At 40.4% G+C, this 14,754-nt stretch overlaps 1 non-coding gene across 1 annotated transcript; it reads left to right on the forward strand.

The window, feature by feature from the left end:
- Positions 1 to 546: 546 nt before the first annotated feature.
- Positions 547 to 653, forward strand: LOC112908906 (U6 spliceosomal RNA). The gene has a single exon (XR_003233007.1). It is a non-coding gene; the product is annotated as a U6 spliceosomal RNA (small nuclear RNA).
- Positions 654 to 14,754: the final 14,101 nt, after the last annotated feature.

A 14,754-nucleotide genomic window follows, 5' to 3' on the forward strand; every position in this document is an offset into this window, starting at 1 on the left:
AAAGGCTGCATCACCCACTGCTGAATAAACTTCTGACCTACCAGCTCAGAAGTTTTTTTCCAGACTGATGGAAATTCTGTTTCTGTCACAGACTGATAAATTAGCATAGGAGAGAGATTATGTAGCTATGCTCAAGGAGCTATCAGGGGACCTGAAAGCTGCATCAGAATATGCTTCCTGTCATCAGTAAAACTCTTCCAGGCAGGAAACTATAAACATTATCAAAAGTCCTAATGAAAACCATGATCATCTAGAGGTGAGTACTCACTAAAAGCTATATTCTTAAACTTAACCCCAGGAAGACATTGATATCCAAGGAGTTATGAAATACTTTGCAAACCAACTAATGCAACAGATTTTTTTTTAAAAGGTGAAAAATGCAAATGCAAACATACTTGCCAGAAAGAGATACCCCAAATACAAGTGACTTATGCCTGTAAATTCAGACCTGAAAAGAGTCTCTGATGTCAACTGTCCATGTTAAAAAAAAAAAAAGTCACTGGTATTTTTGTCAACAAAAAAGCAGAAAAAGGAAGACAACTTACAGTGCTCACTTCGGCAGCACATATACTAAAATTGGAACGATACAGAGAAGATTAGCATGGCCCCTGCGCAAGGATGACACACAACATACAGAAGGAAACACTGAGGATTGATCAAATAATTCATTAATGGTAATTGCAAGGGGAGGTGTCAGCTCCAGGCATCAGGCTCACTCACAGAGCTCTGTTCACTCTTATCCAGAAAATATTTTACACAGTGCTTGGGGTCCACTACTAGCTCATCTAAAATTTCAATTAAGAGAAAAACAAATATTTTCTGATCAGTGACCCCTGTGAACATCTGATAAATTTCTGGATTTCTCCCTGAAGGAAAAAAAATGCAGCTCAAGTACAATTCTACAAATTCTAGAGGATCCAGGGACCAATGCCATACTCATGAATCCACACATCATATATTAAAAACCCCTGCATTCAACTAGTTGAAAAAAGAGAGAGATGGATGTAGAGGAAATCATCTGAGAATGAACATTGCCAAGGACATAAAGAAGAGAGAGGACTGTCTGGATGGCTCAGTAGTTGAGCATCTGCCTTCGGCTCAGGTCATGATCCCAGGGTCCTGGGCTCGAGTCTCATATCTGGCTCCCCACGGAGAGCCTGCTTCTCCCTCTGTCTATGTCTCTGCCTCCCTCTGTGTCTCTCATGAATAAGTTAAAAAGAAGAAGGACAACAACAACAACAACAACAACAACAACAACAACAGAGAATGATATACTGAAAGCCATAGTGCAAATTTGTAGAAGGCCAGCAGACCCGGGTGCTGTCATCATGGATCAGATATAATCTTTGAGATGATCTTAGGGAATTATCTCATTACAACAAAACTTACTAAGTGAAACACCACATTCCTACTATTCTTGAAACCTCTCCACCTCATGTATTCCTCTCTCCGCTCTGTTACTGCCCTAGAGCTACAGGCACTGTAGTACACAAAGCTCCCGGCAAGGTAAGCTTCTGAAAAGTTTCCTCAGTGTCACAAACAAAGCTTGTTGAACTTCAAATTGCAAAACAGGGTCACTCACAAAAAATATGGGAGGGAGACTTAACTATTCAATGTGGAAGCAAGTCATTCATTCAACTGTCAACCACAGAGCCTTCTGTCACAGTTTCAGGAGATTGGCCACGTACTGAGAATGGATGACCACTCTATGATGATCTGGAAAAGGGCAATTGTAAAGAGAAGTGACCAGAAGGCCAAACAGTGGAGAGAGTAATCAGAGATGGGACAGCTTTCTGGAATAAATACATCATTTAGATGATGTTTAAAGCCCCAGCAGATTGAAAATAGCAGTAGCCAAGATCTGAAGGACAGTGTTTTGATGTACACAATATGGAACAGACATTTGTCACACATCGGTCTTCCCAGCCGTATCCAGTCCTCCGAGCTGGTGACAGAGCCAACAGGGTCATCTTCTATCACAAAGGACTAATACAAATTTTAAAAAGCACTATCAGATTTTTCAAGTACTTTTGAAAGGGCAATAAAAAGTCTTAGCCATTTGCTTATGCTTATGCACAATAAAACCAAAAAGAATGCATCTGAATTGGGTTTTGTTGGGTATTTGGTGAAGCATGTAAAGGACAAAAATGAGGGGAAAAATGAAATAAGCAGGCTAGACTCAGAGTATGTCACTCTCCTGAGTGATTTGGGATTCAAACTAAAGAAACATTCTCCTTACTCAGCGGGGAGTCTGCTTCTCCCTCTCCCTCTGCCCCTTCCTTCGCTTGTTCTCTCTCTCTCTCTCTCTCTCTCTCTCTCTCTGTCAAATAAAGAAAATCTTTTAAAAAAATAAGAAATGTCTCAAGCACTTACTAAATGCAAGGCAGTGTTCCATGCTATAGTCCAGTAATTTTCAAATCTGTCCATAAAAACTATCTGAATGAGCTTTTTAAAAACCAGATTCTTGGGACTCTCCTTAAAGCTTCTAAATCAGAATCTTTGATCTGGGGCCTGAGACTACATTTTTAAAGGGCACTTCAGATAGTCCTGATGCAGCTATAGGGCACAGAATTATTAAGACATATGGTTTCACTTATACATGGAATATAAGAAATAGCGAAAGGGATTATAAGGGAAAGGAGTGAAACTGAGTGGGAAAAATTAGAGAGGGAGACAAACCACGAAAGACTCCTAACTCTGGGAAACAAAGGGTTGCGGAAGCGGAGATGGGAGGGGGGATAGGGTAATTGGGTGCCGAGTACTAAGGAGGGCACTTGATGGGATGAGCACTGGGTGTTATACTATTTGTTGGCAAACTGAATTTTAATTAAATTTTAAAAAAAGACATAGTCCCTGCCCTCATGTATTTGAGAAAATGCATAAGCATAGATAAAATACAAGTGTACCGAGTTATATAACAGTATAGCAGCACAAGGGATATCATGATGCAATAAATAATAACGTCACCGTTTCTCTATCCTTTGACCAAGTACTGAGAAGTGAAGGTAATGATACACAGATTGAGCAGGATAAAAAAATCTCCCTATTTTACTAAATTATTTCAAATTGAATTTTATGTGACTATAAAGGATAAAAAGGAACAAATAAATCATGTGTGAGGAAAGAAAATGCAAGTAAATACAGACATTTAATTGTAGCCAAAATGATTTCTCCCATGGTTTTAAACATGTAAATCATTCCTCAAACTAACAATTAGCACAGAGCTAATAATTAAGCAACATTTGTAATAATAATTAAAGTGCATTAGAAGAACGTGTTAACATCCTTCAAATTTTAACAGCCCCTAAAAAATAATTTTCGTTTTAATTTGCCTAACTAATTAAATTGACTACATTTGTCTGGCAGTAATCTAAAAATCTGGCTGCAAATTATAAACACATCATTGTATGAAAATAAGAGGAAAGAAGAAATACAAGAGCATACAGTTTACAACAAATTAACCAAGTTCTAGGTGAATTATATAGGTTTCATGTTCAAATCCCTAGTTCACACATCGGTCCCTAGAAGGTCATTGGCCTTCTGTCTTTGTCCTGAACCTGCTCAAGCAGCTTCCCTACCCAAGTGTTGTGCTGCCCTGGTTATCAGCCCACAGAGTTCCCAGAAGTCATCTACCAGAAGGACGTGACTTTTGAGTCACCTAGCTGCCCTAGAACTCCCCAGAGCCCTGTTCTAACACCTCACCTCTTTATCTTGAATCTCCAAGAGTAACTCTCTGGACTTTGATATGCTGATTCTGTACCCTTCTTATGCCCCACAGCCAATGTTCATCTTTAATTAACATGAATTTCATAACATAGACAACATTTCTAACAAGAATTTCATCTGCACTTGGAACGTTGTATCTAAAAGCATCTTAACAGGATGCCTGGGTGACTCAGTCAGTTAACCATCTGACTCTTGATTTCAGCTCAGGTCATGATCTCACGGTGATGGTATTGAACCCAGAGTTGGGCTCCATGCTGAGTGTGGAGCCTGCCTGGGATCCTCTCCTCCACCGTCTGCCCCTCACTGCCCTGCTCAAGCTCACTCTCACTCTGTCTCTCTAAAAATAAACAAATAAATAAAAAATAAAAGCACCTTACCATACCAAGCGGATTATTTTGAGATATTTAAAATAATCATTAATTATTTTGCCTTCTTAATATTAGTTCATAATTGAGCCACCTACCTCCAGAAATATAAAAAAATTTAAAGATATGTTATCTGTTCTTTTTAAATTTAAAAAGTAAGAAAATACCATATCTATGCATAAGAAACCATGAGAAGCAATGCAAAAAATGTGGAACAAATGTAAAAGTTACATATGCTGGGGTGTCTGGGTGGCTCAGTCAGTTAAGCATCCGTCCGCCTTTGGCTTAGGTCATGGTCCTAGGGTCCTGGGATTGAGCCCAACATTGGGCTTCCTGCTCAGCTAGGCGTATGCTTCTCCTTCTCCACCTCCCCCCTGCTCATATACTCTCCTGCTCTCTATCTCTCTCAAATAAAAAATTTTTTAAAGTTACATGTGCCCTCCAAATACTAGAGAGTTTAAGAATGTTTTAAAAGGGGGATCCCTGGGTGGCGCAGCGGTTTGGCCCCTGCCTTTGGCCCAGGGCGCGATCCTGGAGACCCGGGATCGAATCCCACATCGGGTTCCGATGCATGGAGCCTGCTTCTTCCACTGCCTGTGTCTCTGCCTCTCTCTCTCTGTGACTATCATAAATAAGTAAAAATTAAAAAAAAAAAAAAAGAATGTTTTAAAAGGAAGCCAGATCTAAACTTCCTACCCGTAAGCTAATAGAAAGAACACTACACTAAGGTTTTAAAGAATGGAGTTCCAGCCCTGATGCTTTTGCCCAGCTAAACAGGAGACTTTACCCCAACAGCCCAAAGTCGCAGAGCCCCTGTTTGCTAAAAGAGAGATTGAATTAAACCCGTGCTCATGACTGGAGGAGGAAGAAATTTCCAAATTCACACCATCCATTTCATTGCCTAGAAGATTCACACATTACCTGCCTTTATCCTTTCCCATGAAAACAGCAGAATATGGGATGTGGCAATTGTAGCTCAAAAAAGCATTCCACATAACTGTTATACTTCCTCATCTTCCATTTGAAAGCCACTCACTGATGGTCTCGAGGACTTTCTATTTCTCACATTCTCTGTTCTCAGAAAAATCCGCACCACATTAGGAAAAATCTTGATCCATAGTCTTGAAATATAAAAAGACATTGAATAGGCAAGGCAGTGACACTCAAGTCTTTATGTGCATAAAAATTCCATTTAGTGAGTATTAAGCACCTACTTCGCACCAAGGCAGTCTTGGGGAATCAGTGGTAAGCAAATAAATACAAACACAAAGCCAAAGTCCCTGACCCCATGAAGTTTGCCTTCTGTATCCTGTCCCAAGAGCTTCTGATACAGTAGAGCTTGGGTATAGACCAGAAAGCTGCATTTGAAGATGTAGACTGATGCAGATGATCCAAAGACCACAGTGAGAAATACACAATTAAGAAATCAGGTTGTCAGGTCACTGGTACTGGAAGCTTGTAGAAATCTAGTGAACCCTCTATAGGAATATTATGAGTCCACAGACGATGACTTAGCTGTACACAACAGTGACTATGAAGTACATGAATATATCCCATTAAACTCATTAAATATATCCTCCTTTCAACTCCCCCTAAGCTGAGTCCCCAAAATGCCCACTTGAGCACTGCTCACCACCAAAGAAAGCATAACAGAGGGAAGTCATAATGGAAAGAGACAATGGTCCTAACTGCAGTTAAAATGTCTTACTTTTACCAATTTTAAACAAACACATGTGACCATGTTACCCACTGCTGGGCTCTTCCCAGAGACTTGGAAGGACCCAGTCAAGTGAGAGGCCTTGAGATCACTGGCCTCACTGTAAATCTTCCTGTAGTTGGGATCAGGGTGGTAGTCAACAGACTAAAGATGGAGGCAAACATGAACCCATGCATGAAGCAGATAGTGTGGAATCTGAGCTTGATTCCAGGTCCATATTAAAAGTTTAATAAATACTTTTGATAGATTATCATTAAAGCTTATTCGATATTACCCACTAACGGTGACTCTTTAGAAAAGAGGAGGCAAGGATTATTTTAAATTGTTTTTTGGAAGTGGAAAAAATATATGGAGTAGCCTGAAAACTTATATTCAATATTTCTTTTTACTTTTCATTCTTTTTTCTTTTCTTTCTTTTCTCTTCTTTCCTTTTCTCTTCTCTTCTCCTTTTAACTAGTTTCCATGCCTAGAAGGGAGCCCAACTTGGGGCTTGAACTCATGACCCTGAGATTAAGATCTGACCTGAGATCAAGAATAAGATGCTTAACCAACTGAGCCACCCAGTTGCCTCTATACTGTTGTTGTTGTTGTTGTTTTAATATAAACTACAGAAGATTATATTTGATCAATTCCTGACTTAGGATATACAGACTCTAGAGTGAGAAAGCATTATAGGAGTTGTGAAAGGAAGTAAATTCCTTTAAGATGCAAGGGATCCCTAGGTGGCTCAGTGGTTGAGGGTCTGCCTTTGGCCCAGGGCAGATCTTGGAGTCCTGGAATCGAGTCCCATATCGGGCTCCCTGTATGGAGCCTGCTTCTCCCTCTGCCTGTATCTCTGCCTCTCTCTCTGTCTCCCTCATGAATAAATAAGTAAAATCTTTATAAAAAAAAAAAAAAGATGCAAGAAGGTGAGATCTGCTGCCAACATTTGGGTGTCTGAGTGGAGAGACAGGTAGAATGGAGGGGGAGAAGAGGTAATTCATCTCACTTCTGGTTTGGGTTTCCTGCCTTTGTCTTTCCCAGCTCCCTAGAAGCAGATCAGCTGCCAATCCAGTGGATAGACTGGAACTTTTGCAAGAGCCAGCTGTTCTGTGGAGACAGAGATGATGGAAGTCAGACTCTAAGGGGGTTTGAAACTATGCTTAGGTTAGATTTTATTCTAGAGCCCATGAGGGCTAATAATGATCAACCTGGGGTTGGCGAGATGGCTCTGGTCATCACGGGGGATCAGACTAGCCCAGGGCAGCTCGTGGAGAGTCTATGAAACAGTCAGGAGTCTGTGGCAATGACAGTGACTTATGAAGATCACAGGCTCTGGAGCTACAAGGAAGGAAGATGGGTACCAGTGCCTTACCTCCCGGCACCCTGCTCTAGCCTCCCAGGAAAGCACTCAGTCATTATTCTCTTATCACTATCCTGAGAGAATCACTTATTATAGGTCCTCAAGAACCACGGTTCTAGTCCAGCTTTATTCCCATACCTGCCCAATAAGTCTGGTTCATCTGGGAGAGAACACTGGGGTCAAAGAAACTCAAAGACTATAAGAGCATAGGGCCAAACTGGGGATCTTCTAGTATCCAGCTACTTTGTTATCTTCAGTATGATCAATATCCTATAGCAAATGGAATGCATCTTCTGGGATTGAATTTTTTTTCTATGTTCTAACAATATAAAACAATCTAAGCAACTCCAAACTTCAGTGCCTGCCTTACCCCGGCCTGTCTGGGTTTCATCCTCCACCTCAGACTTCCTCCAAGCAATTTCCTGTCAAAGTAGACAAGCTTCAGGACTCCTCTTAATGTACCTACCTGTTAGAGATTCAGAACTGTTGCCCCTGCTTGATTAATTTCCCAGAGACTAAACTACTGGTTGCAGAATCATCCCACTCCAGACCAAGAGCTAAAAAGACCCATCTAGATCAAAAAGGATCATGGAGCCAAACTGCCATCCTCTGAAGTGTACAGATTAGTGTAAAAAAAAAAAAAAAAGTGAAACAGGTCTGGCTATACCTATCTTCCAAAAAGTTTTCCACAACTCTTAGGAGGATGAGGAAAAAAGGATATTTTCTGATAAAACAGAAATATCTCCTAACATTTTCCCAAAAAAAACAAAGCAAGTCCCTGTATTCTTTGTTCTAGAAAAAGTAGATTGATCCATCAATTGATTGATTAATCAATCGATAGATAGATGATAGATACATAGATACATAGATAGATAACAGATGATAGATAGATGCATAGATAATAGAAAGATAGATAATAGAGAGGAAAAAAAGAAAGAAGAAAGAAAGAAGAAAGAAAGAAAGAAAGAAAGAAAGAAAGAAAGAAAGAAAGAAAGAAAAGAAAAAAAGAAAGAAAAGAAAAGAAAAGAAAAGAAAAAAGAAAAGAAAAGAAAAGAAAAGAAAGAAGGAAGGAAGGAAGGAAGGAAGGAAGGAAGGAAGGAAGGAAGGAAGGAAGAAGAAAGAATCTCATGTCTGGTCACTTTGAAGAAAATACTAAGGTCCAGAGAGGTTTAGTGACTTATGGCCAAACCAGTTTTCGTGCGACCACACCAAGCTTCTCCCTTCCACAATGCAGAGAGGTACAATAGGGAACAGTTAAGAATCAGACTCACTGGGCTTATTTCCCAACTCTGATGCTATGTGAGACCCCAGACAACTTAATTAACCTCTCCGTCCTTCATGTCTTCATCTGAGTAACAGGAATAATCCTAGTTACCTACTTTATGGGACTGTTGTGAAGATTAAATAGAATAATATGTTAAGACTGGCCTAGGTAGACATGCTAGCAATATAATAGAACCGATATTATCATTAGTATTGTCCAATTGAAGCAGTCGTGCATATGTGAAGCTTGAATGGCCTATTTCCACTGAATTTGTAGGTTAAAACAGAAATGAACAATTAAAAAGACCCTAAACGAGTTTGTAGGGTGGTACAATGTGCAAACAATTTTCTAACTTCAAGGTGGGTGCCTGAATGCATGTACTTCCGCTGCCATTTTGATATGCTTTTCTGGTTTCTCCTTAAATATTTACTTTAAGAATGCGGCCTCTCCAAGCTTTTCCGGAGTAGACAGACACAAACTTATATAAGGACCACTACCTGAAATGTGCTTCACCAAATACTCCATGCTCGACTCCTCACATTAATTCCTGGATTTTATTATATCAGATGCTATGATACCCCTGTATTGGAACCTGGTCAAAAACCACCACTGATCTCCACCACGAAACAATACTCCTCCTTCCCTTTTCCCAGCAGCTCTCTCAGAATACAGTAACCAAACCATAAGAGGATCCTTCTTCCCAACTCCTATATTTGAATTACTGAATTCTCGTTTTAGGACTGTGGTTTTCAAACATGGATGCATATTGGAATCACATGGAGAACTTTACAAGTTACTGATGCCTCAGTGACATCACTGGAGAGTGTGAGTCACTTGATCTAGGCCGCAGCCAGGGCACTGGGGTTTTTCAAAGCTTCCCAAGTGACTCTAAAGTACAGCCTGGGTTGAGATCCAGAGACTTTAGAAAGCTGGGACTGGAGGGACTCTGCTCACAACCATCCCTCTGGGAGGCCTCCCAGAACTCCCCACTGTTGTGTTGACCACATCTCCCTTCCTCAATTCCTTCCGAAGGAATTGGATCACTTTCCTCAGCACTTCCTTTATAGCATCTCTTCTGCTGATTTGCATTGGTTTGTTTCCATGTTCAGCTCTCTGTTCTTCATTATGAGCTCCTGAAAGCTGGGACCATTTCTCTCTCATCCCCAGCACCTCCAACAGAAAGCTGGAGAGGATGCCCCATGGATGTTTGTCCCATCAAACTGAAAGTGTCGATTCTCACTCCCTAACCAAAGTAACCAGGCTAGAGCAACCCCTTCCAGAAAGCCAGGACCACGATGCTACAACAGAGCCCTTGAAGGGCACCCCCAAAAGCATCCAGTGAATGAACCTGCCCCTCATCGATAAGTCAGAATCAGGTGTGGCAGCTCCGGCACCGACAGTTTATAATTCGCGAAGTCTGGAGGCTCCTCGGGTGCGAATATAATTAAAGCCTCTGCATATTACCTCTTCCATTGTGCCTGGTGCTGCTCCCCGTTGGTTGTTCAGATAAGACAAGACTGATGAATGTGAATATGTCTGAAGTTAAAGCAGGCAGGAGATAATGAAAAAGGCTGATTGGAAAGTCCTTATCAACTAAAGAGAATTCTGAGATATACAGAGCACAAGGACTACACGCAGACCTGTCTTCCAAAGTCAAGAAGCGCAACCGCAGTTGCTGCCAACCCTACAACCTTCTCCCCACTGACACCAGGGAGGCGGTAGGGCCACTTATGCATAACTCCAGGGGAATAATATTCTATGGGAATGGTGCCCTTTGAGGTTGTGTGACTCAGTTGCCCCTAAATCACCTGTAGTGGAAAGATTCATAGCACATGTGACACAAGGATGCTTCCCAGATGAATAAGCTTCAAAGCAATCAAAATCACTTATGGTAGTAATCATGATTTTTTACAACAGAGTTTTTCGGCTCTTGCCCTGGGACCTCGCTTCTCCATGCAGATCCCATTATCAATTTCTGAGACCCTCTGGTTCTCAGTCCTGCTCCAAGCTTCTCAATCCTCTCACCCCCAAGCTCTACCCACCAGCCTTGCATCATGGATAGTATTAAAACCATTGAAAAAATTTGGTGGTCTTTATTCTTTGTCACTGTTGTTACCTTGCTGTCATGAGATGAGGTTTGAGCCTCAACTCTCATCCCATTGCTGCCGTGACAGGCTGGCTCACTCTTTTCTTAAACCAAACCATCATTACCTCCATTGTCCAAAGGCTCCTCTCAAGGTAGTATGGTGTAGTGATGAAGGGGATTGATTTTGGCTGGATTGTCTAGGTTCAAATCTTAGATTCATTGCTCATAAGCCTTGACACCTTCAGCAAGTAGCCATACTTCCATATTTTTACCTTTAATATGTGGGCAATAGGAATAGTATCTACCTCATGAGATCGTTACAGGGATTGAAAATGTTATCTTGTGGGCCAGTGCTGTACGCATACATATCAGTACTCTTCCCGGGCCTGAGGTTTGGTGAGATTGACTAAGCCAGAATAACACTCATAGGACAAGCAAGCACCTCATCATCCCTTTAGTTCCCAAGATGGGTAAATTCTTTCTTGTCTTTCTTCTTCATCTATTCTAGAACTTACATTTCAGAGAATGCCTTGTTGTTTCCCCTACCCTCCTATTGATTAAATTTACTTAAAACTGAGATTATTTCTTACTGTTATCTTTCTGTTGTTAAAAAATGTCCGTGGTATCCCTTTGTGGATCTCAAGTGGTAGATACTTTCTCCACTGTCAGATTTCCAGTTCACCCTGTCAGCTTCCATTGTATGCTCATTGGCTTCTTTCTTAAGTTACAACCTGCCCATCTCTACCCCAGCCATAGGTTTTCAACTCCTACCATAGCCAGGAAATGATTATTTCCCTTTATGATGTTTTATTCATGATTTTTGAAATCTGAACTGACTTTTGAAGAGCCATCATGAAGCATCAGAGCTTTAAAAAATTATTGAGACTATCCATTTATATTTTAACAGAAGTCTCCAGGTAGTTCCCACACTTAAAATCACTTCTTAGGACATGCAATGTTTTCCCAAACTGGAAATAAGAATACAAAACTTAGGTGAATTCAAATACTAAAACAAATAAATTGAACAGGATACTGCTAGATAAGGACAGGAAGGAGGGATTATACTTTAGATTCCCTCTAAGACGTGGCAACAGAACAGTGACAGAATGATGATAAGTTCAATATGCTGATGAATGTTACCTCCAAGGCCCACTCTGACTCCAACTCTGCTTCTCCCACCAGCACATGCTTGGAAGTTATTTTCTACTTAGTTGTAACTTGAAGCTACTTGCTCCTTTGGGTGGAGAAGATGCAATTTTGAGAGAACACATTACTTCTAAGAGCTTTTCAGAGCAACAAGCTACTGTGTTTCATCCACAAATGACTCATCTGAAGAGCTTTTTAGATCCCAGAATGGCTGGGTGTGTGGTCTAAAAATGTCCCAAAGAATTGTTTTTCTCCTTCAGCTTCCTGTATTGCAACTTTTACCTACTTGTCTCCTAGTGGTGTTTCACAGGGTTTCATACCTCCTCATGAGTATATCCCTATCTCCATGGTTTGGTATACCACAACGTGGTGGGCAGGGACAGGGGAATAATGGAGATTTCTGGGAGAAAAAACCATCTGGACATACACCAAAACAGATGACCATGTCCTTTAATTCAGTTCAGAACTGTGTCTATCCTCAACCAATACTTGCCCTTACCATGACCTGTTCCACTATCTGTTAAGGAACTTCGTCAATTTGCAGTAGACTAGGAGTAACTTTGGATCCTGAGTAAATCAATCACCCAGTTATGACAACAAATGCTTCCAATGTACCTCTGTATGTTTCAGTGAATGCAATCTGTTTAAGAAGAATGGCATTTGGGTGGGTAATAAGAAAGGTTAGTGGATTTGAGCAGAAAGGGAGACAGACAAAAGCCAAGGTATAAGATAATTGGAGATTAGGGTCTTATGTAAAAACTTGGAAAAAATATGAAAACAAATATAAATGTGGAATGTTGAATATTGTGAATATTGTTTTGTGCTTAAACAGCACTAAATAGAAATTAGGCAAAGATTCCTTAATTCAAATGAATCTGGAGAGCTGGATAAAAAGACTGAATGCCCTGATTGGCTGTCCAAAGCTATGGAGAAGTAGGGAAGCCCTCTGTAATCATGGGAATGGAGAGTGAACAACGTGTAAAACAAGAGTGAGTAATAGAAGATAGACTTTAACAGTCTCCTATCACTGCTGCAACAAATTACCACAACATGGATAACCTAAAATAACACACACTTATTGTCTTTCATTTCCTGGAGGTCAGAAGGCCAAATGGGATCTCACTGGCTAAAATCAAGGTGTTGGAGGTCTACATTCTTTCTGGAGGGTCTGGCATAGAACTCATTTCCTTGTCCTTTCCAGCTTCTAGAAGCCCCTGGCATTGCTTAGCTCATGGTCCCTTCCTCTATCTTTAAGTCCAGCAACAGCCAGTTGAGGCTCCATCATATTCTATTGCTCTGACAGACTTTGGCCTCCTCTTCTATATTTCAGAACCCTTATAATTACACAGGGCCACCCAGGTGATTCAGGATAGGATCAGGATCAGTCCTCAGCAGTCCTACTTCCATCTGCTACTGTTAAGTTCCCTTTTCCAAGCAAGGTAACCTATTCATAGCATTAGGGAATTAGAATGTGGACATCCTTGGGAGGGCATTATTCCACCGACCACAATAACTCTTTTTAAAAAGCATTAAGAGAATGATGGTTCAGTGAGAGAAGAAAACCCATAGGTGGAGAGGAGGTACAGCTCCAGAGTTAGTTTAAATTAGGAATTAGAAATTGAAACAACCTTAGGACTAGTTCTCTAAAGGAACCGCAGCAGAGCAGACATTCTCTTCTAACTCAGGATTATATGTAATGTCGAACGGGAAGGAGAGTTTTGTAACCTTTTTTTCTGTGTCTCCATGTTAATTGGAATAACATTCTTGAACAAAGATTACTAATCCACTCATCACTCAAGGAATAATTCAAGCACTGCCTTCCTGTGAAGCTCTCCCTACTCCACAGGCAGAATTAATTTCTCTTCCTTGGATCACTGTCCTGATGCTTTCCTTTCCAACAGTACTTATCATTCTGTAATGTAATTTCCTGTCTTCATGCCTGTCTCCCTACTGGATGATGAGGTCCTTTTGAGGACAGAGACCATGACTTATACATCTTTGTATTCTAAGCACCTAGCAAGGTGGCTAGCATAAGAAAGGCATTCAACATGTTTATTGAATGAAAACCTGCAGGAGAATTAAGAAGATTCTGAACCACCTCCAGCCTTAGGGGAAGGTGAGAGGGTGGTATTTGGGATTGAACACTAGATGATAACTTTAAAAATGAGAATAATACACTCAAAATCTCTAAGTCTTGAGGATACCTCCAAGAGGAAGACAGGAAACTGATAGGAATTAAGAAATGAAGAAATTTTCCTCTGAAACTCTGCAGATTGAAAAAGCAAGGTCAAAATGCAGACAGGAAATTTTACCTGCTATGACTTTATACATTGTGGACCACATTTAGCATACAAATGAGTGTTGAAAAAAGACAAAACAAAACAAAACACCAAAACTACAGTTCTGAGAAGAGGAGTAGAATGTTATGTAATTTTTAAGCAGCCAAAACATTCAGTCAATAGATGATATACGTTAGAAAAATGTTCTTCGAGCACAATTTTTTCCACATTACTTTCTGAATTGCATTAACATGAGCTACCTAGGAAGAAGAGCAATTTCTAAACTGCTTCCATCCTCCCTGGATATACAAGATCAATTTGAAGTTTCATTGATTCTCACTTAATTTAGGGAAAAAAGGAGATGACAACTCTGACCCAGCTCTCTGCAAAAAGAAATGGAAGAGAGGAGTTGAGGATAAAGAGAAGATAGACTATCACAGAATTCATATTCAAAGTTTCTTTCCCTCATGCTACCCTTCACCGAGATCCTTCTTCTCCCTCTACACCCATCAAGCATGCGGTTATTCTATTTTATATGTATTAGTCATTAAAAAGAGAAAAAGTTAGGTAACAGTTAAATTAACCTAAAGTTCAACACTAAAAAAGACTGGTATGATAATTGAGCAATACCATTCTTTCTCAGTAATACTGGAATTTTCTTGGATGCCTATACTTGATCTGCCTTCTCCTGCCTGTTCTGCACACTATTCTCAGACACACATGGTCTCACCATTTTAGGCTCATGGAACCCCAACTTGTTTTTCCTGGTTCCCCTATTCACTTACTCTTCCTAATTATCTGTTGCTTATTAGGTATGAGGAGAAAAATG

Source organism: Vulpes vulpes, chromosome 7 (genome assembly GCF_048418805.1).
Source record: "Vulpes vulpes isolate BD-2025 chromosome 7, VulVul3, whole genome shotgun sequence".
NCBI classification, from domain to species: Eukaryota; Metazoa; Chordata; class Mammalia; order Carnivora; family Canidae; genus Vulpes; species Vulpes vulpes.